General features: G+C 42.6%; 1 long non-coding RNA gene across 1 annotated transcript; it reads right to left on the bottom strand.

Annotated features, from left to right (window-relative positions):
- Positions 1 to 967: 967 nt before the first annotated feature.
- On the bottom strand, positions 968 to 9,523 carry LOC125163464 (uncharacterized). The gene is made up of 3 exons (XR_007151470.1): positions 9,390 to 9,523; positions 6,359 to 6,513; positions 968 to 1,062 (listed from the first exon to the last, which is right to left on the bottom strand). It is a non-coding gene; the product is annotated as an uncharacterized LOC125163464 (long non-coding RNA).
- Between the last annotated feature and the right edge of the window lie 633 nt (positions 9,524 to 10,156).

The raw sequence follows: 10,156 nt of genomic DNA, 5'->3' as shown, positions 1-10,156 counted from the left end.
TTTGTTTTTTGTTTTTTGTGTTATTTTTTATTTATTTATTTATTTATTTATTGCAGAGAGTGACTAGAAAGGAGGTGTTACAGAGTGATTACAAAAAAATACTCCAACTCCTCCTGCCCCCACCCCCATCCTTGCTCCCTAACCCCCTTCCTCACCCAAGCTTTGCAAGATACCTTGCTAGCACCCCCTCCTTTCAAGAGTAGACTCTATTCCTGCACCCTCAGTCTGGACTACTCTTGCACTTGGCTTTGGTCAGTAGAATGCTCACTTCTGCTCTCTTGGGGCCCTGTGTCTGCCATGACAATGAGTGTGAGCCAGCCAGCTGGCAGGGAGAGACCTCAGGGAACAGAACCATGTCAGTCCAGCAGCCCAGCCAAGGCCCAGGGCAGAATCGGCCACGCCACTCTGCTAACCCACAAATTCATGAGCAGAACTAAATGCCTGCTGCTCTCTGCCCCTCAAGTTTTGTGATTGTTATGCAGCATTACTGTGGCCTTAGAACACCGATGTCAACACTTTAGGGAATCGTGGAAACTTATTGTTTATCCATCTTTCAAGCAAATTTGTCTGCTACGTACCAGGCACTTTGCCAGACACATAGGCTTAAAGATTAATATGGCGTGATGTATTTTCTGCCCTATCGATAAATATCAATGAAACAACAGACATGTCTCTTTTCTCCTTGAACATCTGTACAGAGAGAACGTCCCTAACTGCTTTCGACAGCCAATTCTTATATTTAATCTCTCAGTGCATTAAGTTCTTCTTTTTGTCCAACCACAAACTCCAGCTTTTTGTTGTTGTTGCTGTTGTTTATTTATTTTGAGAGAGAGAGAGAGAGAGAGAAAGTGGGGGAGGGCCAAAGAGAGACGGGGAGAGGGAGAATCCCAAACAGGCTCCACACTGACAGCACAGTACCCGATGTGGGGCTCGAACGCACGAACCACAAGATCATGACCTGAGACGAAACCAAGATTTGAACGCTTAATCAGCTGAGCCAGGTGCCCCAAATTCTCCAGCTTTTATCTGAGTTCCTGTCTTCTAACTCAGCTGCCCATGAACCTGAGGAATAAAGCACAGCATCCTCTTCATAAAAACCTTTCATAAGCTTCGACTTAGTCATTAAGTCAAGGAAACAGTTAAGCCACTTTACATGTGCCGAAGATTTTATTTTGGGATATCTCTGTGGGAAGGGATGTTTGGGATTAATTGAGCTTTCTGGATATCTGCACATGAGTGCCAGAGTTTTATATATAGAATGAGAACACCTGATCGCAGCACCTGCAAAGAGAAATTACTCATTTAACCTCCCGAACCCCAATCAGAGAGAGAAGAGCGTTGAGGCTTTGGTGGAGGACCCTGTGGCTGGAGGGTCAGGTCCCTGAGTTAGGGTGCAGGAGGGGACCTTCCAAAGATTCTGTCTTGCCGTTCTTCCTTCCCTGCAGCCCTCTTCTTCCTCCTCAAGGTCCCTCAAGACCCACACTCAGGCCAGGTTCCCAGTCACTCCCTGATGCACACGACCCTGCTCCAACTGGTCCAGGCATTACCTTCTGCGGACCTTTAAGGAGTTGGTTTTCCAGAATTTTGTAAACACTAGAAAGGAACATCTATTTATCTTTCCTTTTCTCTGCCATTGCGGAGTTTCGAAAATCATCACCCCTACAGAGGTCTAACAAATATTCCCTTTCCTCTTCCTGCAATTTTAAAAATAAAATCAATTCTATTCGGGTCCCTGTTGTAAAGTCCAGCTAACAGAGAGGGCTTCCCTGGCCAGCCTCTATAAATGTGCACCATGTTCCCTCATTCCTGACTGCCTCTTGCTCCTCTGTTCTTCTTCACAGTGCTTAGCCTTAAGTAACTTGTATCTACTTGTGTATTTTTTAAAAACTGTTTTCCTCACAAGAGCTAGGAATTTGTTGTTTTTGTTTTTTGCCTACATTTTTTCATTTTTTACTAATTTACATACAATAAAATGTATCCTTTTTAGCATGGAAGTCTGTGAGGGCTTTTCTTAAATTTTCTAATGCTTATTTAGTTTTGAGAGATAGAGACACAGAGTGTGAGAAGGGAGACACAGAATCCAAAGCAGGCTCCAGGCTCTGAGCTGTCAGCACAGAGCCGGACATGGGGCTCGAGCTCATGGACCACGAGATCGTGACCTGAGCCGTAGTCGGACGCTTAACTCACTGAGCCCCCCAGGCACCCAGAAGTCTGTGAGTTTTAACCAATACATACTCATGAAACCACTACCACAATCAAGATATAAAAAACTGTTCCGTCACCCCCCAAAAACTCCCCATTCCCCTTTTTAGCCAGCCCCTCCTCTCACCCCAGTTCCTGGCAACCAATGATCTGTTTTCTGCATCTCTGGTTTTACCTTTTCCAGAATATCATAAAAATGGAACCATATAGTCTGTAGCCTTTATGGCTTCTTTCACTTAACATAATACATACGAGATTCATTCATGTTGTTGCATGTATAAGTAATCTGTTCCTTTTTTAATGCTAAGAAGTATGACATTGTGTGGATTATACGGCAGTCTGTTTATTCATTCATCAGTTTAAGGACATTTGGGTTGTTTTCAGTTTTTGGCTCTGACAAATAAAGCTGTTAGGAACACTTGCATGCATATTGTTTTGTAAACATAAGCTTTCATTTTTCTTAGGTAAACACCCAGGAGTGGGACTGCTAAGTCATATATTAAATGTAAGTTTAATTATGTAAGAAACTGCCACGTTGTTTTCCAGAATTGCTGAATGGTTTTGTACTCTCAGCAGCAATGTGTGAGGGTTCCAGGCATTCCACATCCTCGCCAGCACTTGGTATTATCAGCTGCCAGTTGCCAGGGTTTTCGTTTGCCATCCCAATAAGCAAGCGGTGGTATCTTATTGTGGCTTTAATTTCCATTTCCCTAATGACCAATTATGCTGGACACCCTTTTATGAATATATTTGCCATCCATCTATGTCCTTTGGTGAGACGCCTGTTTAAATCCTTTGCCTAATTTTTATTGGTGTGTTTATTTCCTTATTATTATGAATTTTGGGAGTTCTTTATGTATTCTGGACACAGTCTTTTATCGGGTACCTGATTTACAAATACTCTCTCCCGGTCTGTGGTTTGTCTTGTGTTCACTTAATGGTACCTGTCTAAGAGCAGAAATTCTTAATTTTGATAAAGTCCAATTTATTCATTTTTCAAAATGGATCGCTTTGGTATTGGAACTAATAAATCTGTGCCTAATGTAAGGTTCCGAAGACTTTCTCACGTTTTCTTTTAAAGATTTGCAGATTAAGGATTTAATTTTAAGAGTATGAACCATTTGGGGTAATCTGTTGCATATAGTACAAGATTCGGATTGGGGTCCATTGTATGGATATCTGATTCTTCTAGCACCAGCTGAGACTTTGTTTCTATTTATTGCAGTATTCTATTGCTTAGAATTGTGTCTGGCATGAAGCAGGCATTCCACAAGTAGTCAACAAATAAATGAATCTAATTCATTTTATTTTTAATATATATGTAACTCTTTAATTGATCTAGAATGAGTTTTGGTATGCTATGAGAAGTATGAGTTTAAGTGGATTTATTTACCAGCATTATGTGTTAATTTAGACCAAATATTCTTCCTTAAGGTAGAAATTATTTAATCTAATTCTTTCATTTACTGTAAGTTTCACTCACCGCACCTTGAACATGGCACTGAGTTAGACACTAAGACAGGAATTCGTTTGTCAGTTTGGTGAAGTCTGCAGACTCCTTTCTTAGAATAATGTATTTAAATGCATAAAACAAAAATATAGGATTACAGAGGAAACCAATTATATTGAAATACAGTTTTCAAAATACTTTTTAAAAACGGTGACACCGTAATATATGTGTTTCTTTATTTAAACATCATAACACAATCTCGCAGCAAGTCTAAGAGCCACCAGTGCTTCAGAACAGTGATGAGCCTAAGATATTTTGAGATGTCTGCAATAACCTATAATGTGATATAAAAACACCTGGGATTTCTACCCGTGGCAAAGACATAGGTACTCCGATTCTATCATGGCTGTTGCTTATGTTCATGATTGAAGGACATCCTGAATTTCTGTTAGCAGTTAGTGAAAATAAAGATGTATTCTGTTTCTATTCAAATTCTCAGCCCCATGAATTTCAACCCCCATTAAGAACTCAGGAACTGGAGAGATACACAGATGAATAAAATGTGGTCCCTTCTCCCTAAGAAATTACATTCCAGGGAGAGGCAAAAAAGACACGTGAACCAGAGATTCTATGGCATGCCAAACTGCATTGAACTGGCTGAGAGAGGATGGCAAAGGTTCACAAAGACGGGAATAATGCAAGTCAGCTCTAGGGAGACATTTGGAGTCCTGTGGCCTTGTGAGGATGAATAGCTAAGTCTGTGTGGTAAAGAGAAAGGGGAAAGGACATAAGAGGAAGAGGTGAGAACCTCATTTTCTGAGACACCAGTATGATCTCTCCCCCTACCTCTGCCACTAAATCATCAGAAGTAGCTCTATTTTCAAAAACTTGGCCATTGCCAAAAATGGAAACATTGGAAAAGAAGGTACTGTGTGGGGTAGGAAGTCGACATGACCAATAAGACCTTTCAGAGGCCACAGAACAGTCCTTTCTTCCTAAAGGATGAAATGAGTCCTGGGCGTTGTGGGCTGAAATCTGTTCTCCGACCCCATTCATGGGACTTACTTAGGCTGCTGAGAAAGACCACATCATGTCATGGGAAAAACAGGAGTTTGCATCAGACAAACCTGAGCCTGAGCTGGTCACTTGCCTGTATGTTTGCCTGGGTGGTGTACTCCGAGTAAATCTTTGCTAAGGAGGATGATTTTATGCCGCTGCATTAATTTCCTTGTAGGGAGAGGGGGGTAAGGATAGCATTGACTGAAGCCTTCAAAATTTGGGGAAATCCACCAAAGGAAGACTTACAACCCATCAGGAAACTGGGCATGTGTAGTTCTGTTCTTTTGCAGCTCCCTTGTCCTCTTTGGAATAAGGGATAAACTGTCTGTACATCCACATTTTCCTTCCTCCATGTGGTAAGCTATGTGGGGCAGACCTTGACCCTGGCATTGGGGGGAGCGAAGGGAGGAAGTCTGCAGCTGTTTATTTGCTCTGCTTGGTGTGTATGTGCTTGTGAGTATCAAAGTGCTTTCAGAGGACAGAAATCACACGAGTTATTTGAAAAGAGGGAATCTAATATAAAGAATTGTTAACTAGGTATAAAGTTGTTACCTAGGAAACTGAAAGGATAAAAGAGAACTCAAGAGTATCACAGAGATAGTAACTGCCAGAAGCAGCTACCACCCATAGAGCCGTGGGAACAGGAGGAAGAGACTGGGGGTTAGAAAACGTTGAAGCTCTGCAGAGCACCCATGGAGCCAGACTTCTGGGGAGGGGATCGACGGGGGTGGCGGTCACCAGGGGCAGAGGGAGGCTGGTTCTGCAAACGTTGAAAAAGCAGCAAACTCAGTTCAGCTGCTGCCCTTAGGAGGGACCTGCCTCTTCCGGGATGTAATGCCTGCAGGAACAGGAAGAAGATGGGCAGCCCATAGACAGGTGCCTCCTTTTCCTTCCAGCCTGCTACACTCTCTCTCTCTCTCTAGTGCCCCCTATTGGCAGATCCTAACAATGAGCAGCTGACAAAGCAGAAATGCCCCAGCACCAGCATCACAGAGCTGAGCATAAAAGGGCTGATTTGGAGCCAAGAGACAATAGAGTAACAGCTAGCACAAGGGCTGTGTATGTTGAGTGTGTGTCCATTCCTTTGTGTGTGTGTGTGTGTGTGTGTGTGTGTGAGACGTAAGCAGAGGGAGGTAGGATGGTTACCTCTACTTCTGGTCTAATTCTACCATTATTTTTAAGAACTTTATTTTTAATGTTTATTTATTTCTTTGGAGTGGGGGAGGGGCAGAGAGAGATAGGCAGAGAGAGAATCCCAAGCAGGCTCAGTGCGGTCAGTGCAGAGGCTGACATAGGGCCTGATCCCACGAACTGTGAGATCATGACCCTGAGCCAAAACCAAGAGTCCCACGCTCCTCCGACTAAGCCACCCAGGTGCCCCAAAGTCTCCTAATTTTGGTAATTTTTATTTTCACTTTAGAGAGAGAGCACACACTTTAGAGAGAGAGAGCAAGTGGAGGAGAGGGGCAGAGGGGAGAAAGAATCTTAAGCAGGCTCCACGCTCTGCTTAACACAGAACCTGTCTACCATAATTAGGGCTTTTGATTTTTAAGTGATGTCTATGTTCATTTCTCCATTGGTTAAAAACTCAAAAGAAAGAATAATCTGATTCATTACTCCCATCACAAACCCCAAGGAATTCCTTACCTGAAAACTGTTGGCTGTGAGAACCAAACTAAAGAACACAAGTAAAACACCTGCTGTAGTTCCCTGCACGTAGTAGGAAATCAACAAACACAAACTCGTTTTCTTCTCGGCTCTCCTCCCTGTGAAATTGATACACTGGATGTACAGGGAAATTTCTGCCAACAAAATAATGAGTTGCATTAATAAAAATTAAACAACTGATAGAGAGTTAATGTTTACGAAAGGTTTTCACATTTATTCCACTTAATCTTTACAGCAATCTTGCAGGCAAATTACTGACTCCCATTTCACAGACAAGAAATCTACACGTCAGAGAAGTTGATAAGCAGGCCCAGTGTAAGACCAAGCTGGACGGCAGACTTAACTCTGCACCAGTGTTTCTGAAGTGGGTCCTTGGATCACTTGACTCAGAAACACTTCTGGCATTTATTAAAACACATTATTTCTGAATCTCATCCTAAATCTATGGATTCAGAATCTCTGGGTATACCCAGAACATTGTATTTTTCCCAGTCCCCCAGATAATTGCAATAAACAATGAAGTGTGAGACTCTGTCTTATACCATATGTTTCTCTATGTGGTGATAAAAGTGTATCCTGGCAAAGGCCTTTAACTGATTCCCTGATGGTTAAGATTCTACTCATCACATGATTCTTTGTGATTCTGATATCCTTGTAGAACAGTAATTCACGAAGTGTGGTCCTGAAACAGCAGCATCAGGATCCCACGGGAACGTGTTCAGAGTGCAAATTCTTGGACTGGAGCAGATGTGGGGCAGATGCAAGGTATGGGGGAGCCATTGAGGTGATAGTGAAGAATGCTGAAATTCGGGAGCCACACTTATAGGGGAGATTTTTAATTTGCTGGCCTCTAAATTTGTTGACCTGCTGTCCTTGGAAGATCAATCTTCCCACCCCCATGCCTCACACCATTATACCCTCCTAGACCCCATCCTTACCAATAATTTCCCACAATCACTGTGTCTCTATCCTATTTTCCAGCCACCATGTTCTAAGTTTCCAGATCATTCTCTCTACTGGTCCAACCCCAACAACTCTTCAACCGTCTGGGAGCCTCTAATCCATGGATCTTATTTTCTTCCTATTCTCTTTCACCCTCACGCAGTGGCTCTCTAAGCTAGACACCAAGGTCTATGGAGAGATTCTTCACCTTGCATATTCCCTCAATTCCCTTGCCTACTCTCTTTGCATTGTCTTAAGCCTGGAAAACCCCAGTGCTGGTTACATCCAATGCTCAGCTGGCACCTGCATAGCCAAATACGCCCAAAGAAATGTATAACCATGCCGACAGTTCTTATATTGAATTCACAGCTCTGAATCTCAAACAGAGCTGCTAATTCAGGCTGCAAACTCCCAGCTCTGCTGGCTGTGATGGGGCATGAGCAGGGGAGTAGGGGGTGAGGGGTGGGAGGGGGTTTAAGGGAATGTTGGGCCAAAATGAAAGCAGAGGCACTGCCCTGCACCATGATGGAATCTCAGCTCAGCAATGGCTACTTCTTAGAAAATACTTAATTTCCCTGAAACTTGATTTTTCATCTGTGAAAAAGAATGGGAGTGAGTTGTGAGGTTTGGGGGCACCTGGGTCGCTCAGTCGGTTAAGGGGTCCGACTCTTGATTTCGGCTCAGGTCATGATTTCACAGTTAGTGAGATTGAGCCCTGTGTAGGGCTCCATGCTGACAGTGCAGAGCCTGCCTGGGATTCTCTCTCTCTCCCTCCCTCTGCCATTCCCCTGCCCCCTCCCTCTCAAAATAAATAAATAAATAAATAAATAAATAAATAAATAAAACTAAAAAAAAAAACCTTGAGGTTTGGTGAAGGAATGCATGTACAAGCCCTGTTCACAGATCATCAGCATACGGTGGGGCCTCGAGAACCAGCAGCTACATTCATAATTAGAAACTCAACATAGAATCCAGGAATTTCAGAGCTGGCAATGACTTTGACATTTCCATGGTTTTCAGTTGAGGAGAAAGGAGAACAGGGAATCAGGTAGTGCCTAATTCCTTGCACCCCTCTTTCTACCTCACCCCAGTTTGTAGAATGAGTCCTGATCTTTAAAAGGAAAGATTTAAGAAACTTCACTCAGGGGTCTAGGACCCTGACACCTCACTGAAATGGGAGGTCCCAGCCTTACCAGATTCATCCAAGTGCACTTAGCATTTTCATCTCATGAGATGTGACAGAGACATGATTTTCCTGAGATTACACAGCTTGACTTGATGAAAATACATTACTCTTTGCACATATTGGCCAATAGCATGAAAAAGGTGGAAGTTGGGACAAACTAACCAAGTGATATCAGTTGAATAGATATTATGCAAGGTTTCCAATCTTGTCTTGTTTGTGTTCCCTGAAAGAAGCCAAACCATGAACGGGTATCGCAATAATATTCAGTTCTGATGTGTGTTAAGATCATCTGGGAAGCTTTTTAAAAATATTCAGATCTGAGCTCCATCCTAAATCAACTGAAATAAAATATTCAGGAGGCAGGGATCAGGTGTTACTATTTTTTACAGTCTCCCAGATGATTTTAATGTGCAGCCATAATGAGAGCCATATAGTAAGCCAGTTGTCTCAAAGTGTGGTTTCCTGACACGCAGCATCAGTATTTCCTGGGAATATTAGAAATTAAGATGCTCAAGCTCCACCCCCAACCTACTGAGGGTGAAGCCCAGAAGTCTGGGTTTCAACAAGTCTACTAGGTGATTGTGAAATACACACAGGCTTGAGAACTCTTGGCTTCGGCAGTGATGTGATGACACAGAGAGAGAAATAGAAAGAGAGAAAGAGAAAGTAAAGGGGTATCCAGAGACTCTAAACTTCTGTGTCCCCACACTCTGCCACATCGTTGGGCTTTTATGTGCTTGTGTTCCTTACACTATTCACCTAGAAACCTTTATGGATTTGTAGAGACATAGGTACCTCATGCCTAGAGAGGGAAATCAAGGAAAATTCTCTCTGCTCTGCAATGCCACATGAGATGGAGCCCATCACTGCCTTTGCACATACCCGTATCCAGCATCGATCTTGCTTTACTCAACTATCTGCTTATGAGTCTTTCTTAGGCCACTGGACTCTGACACTCTCAAGGGCAGAGATAACGCCTTCAACATCTTTGGCATTCCAGTACCCAGGAAGGACCTGGCAATAAAACAAAAGTGGGCCAATAACCGAATGAGGAGATAAGTGAAGCATGAGTAAAGTCCTCTAAATCTAAACCATGTATTGGAATCATAATTGTTTATTGACCACCTTATTCAGAGAGGGACGCTTTAATCATGATAACCTTTGATATATGACCTATTTAAACTTCCTAATGACCCTGAAGTATTATTGTCCCCTTTTTACAAAAGAAAAAGACAGAGACATAGACAAGCAACGAAAAGCCATATGGGCAGTAAGTGATAGAGCCATGGGTTTGAAGTCAAGTGTCTCTACAGCCCGATTTAACCACTGCAGTAGATATTACAAGAATCCGATTCTAATCCTGGCTAAGCAATCACTCTCTCAGTGGCCCTGGACAAATTATTTCTCTCTGGCTCTCAGGTTTTCCATTTGCCAAATGAATTTGTCTAGTCACACTGATGACTTTAACCATGGGCCCCAAATTCCTGGGAACTATGTAATGACTGTAAGAAATCAATAAATCCATCTGTATACCAAGCAAGCATTGTTTGGGGACTTATGCCCATTTTTAAATGTATGTAGAGAATGGTGTGAACCATTCGTTCCTCAATAAACATTTACTGAGCACCTGCTATAGCTCGTGCCCTCTG

Source organism: Prionailurus viverrinus, chromosome B1 (genome assembly GCF_022837055.1).
Source record: "Prionailurus viverrinus isolate Anna chromosome B1, UM_Priviv_1.0, whole genome shotgun sequence".
Lineage (NCBI taxonomy): Eukaryota > Metazoa > Chordata > Mammalia > Carnivora > Felidae > Prionailurus > Prionailurus viverrinus.
The sequence above is the reverse complement of the archived record's forward strand: the minus strand, read 5'-3'. Positions and strand labels throughout refer to the sequence as shown.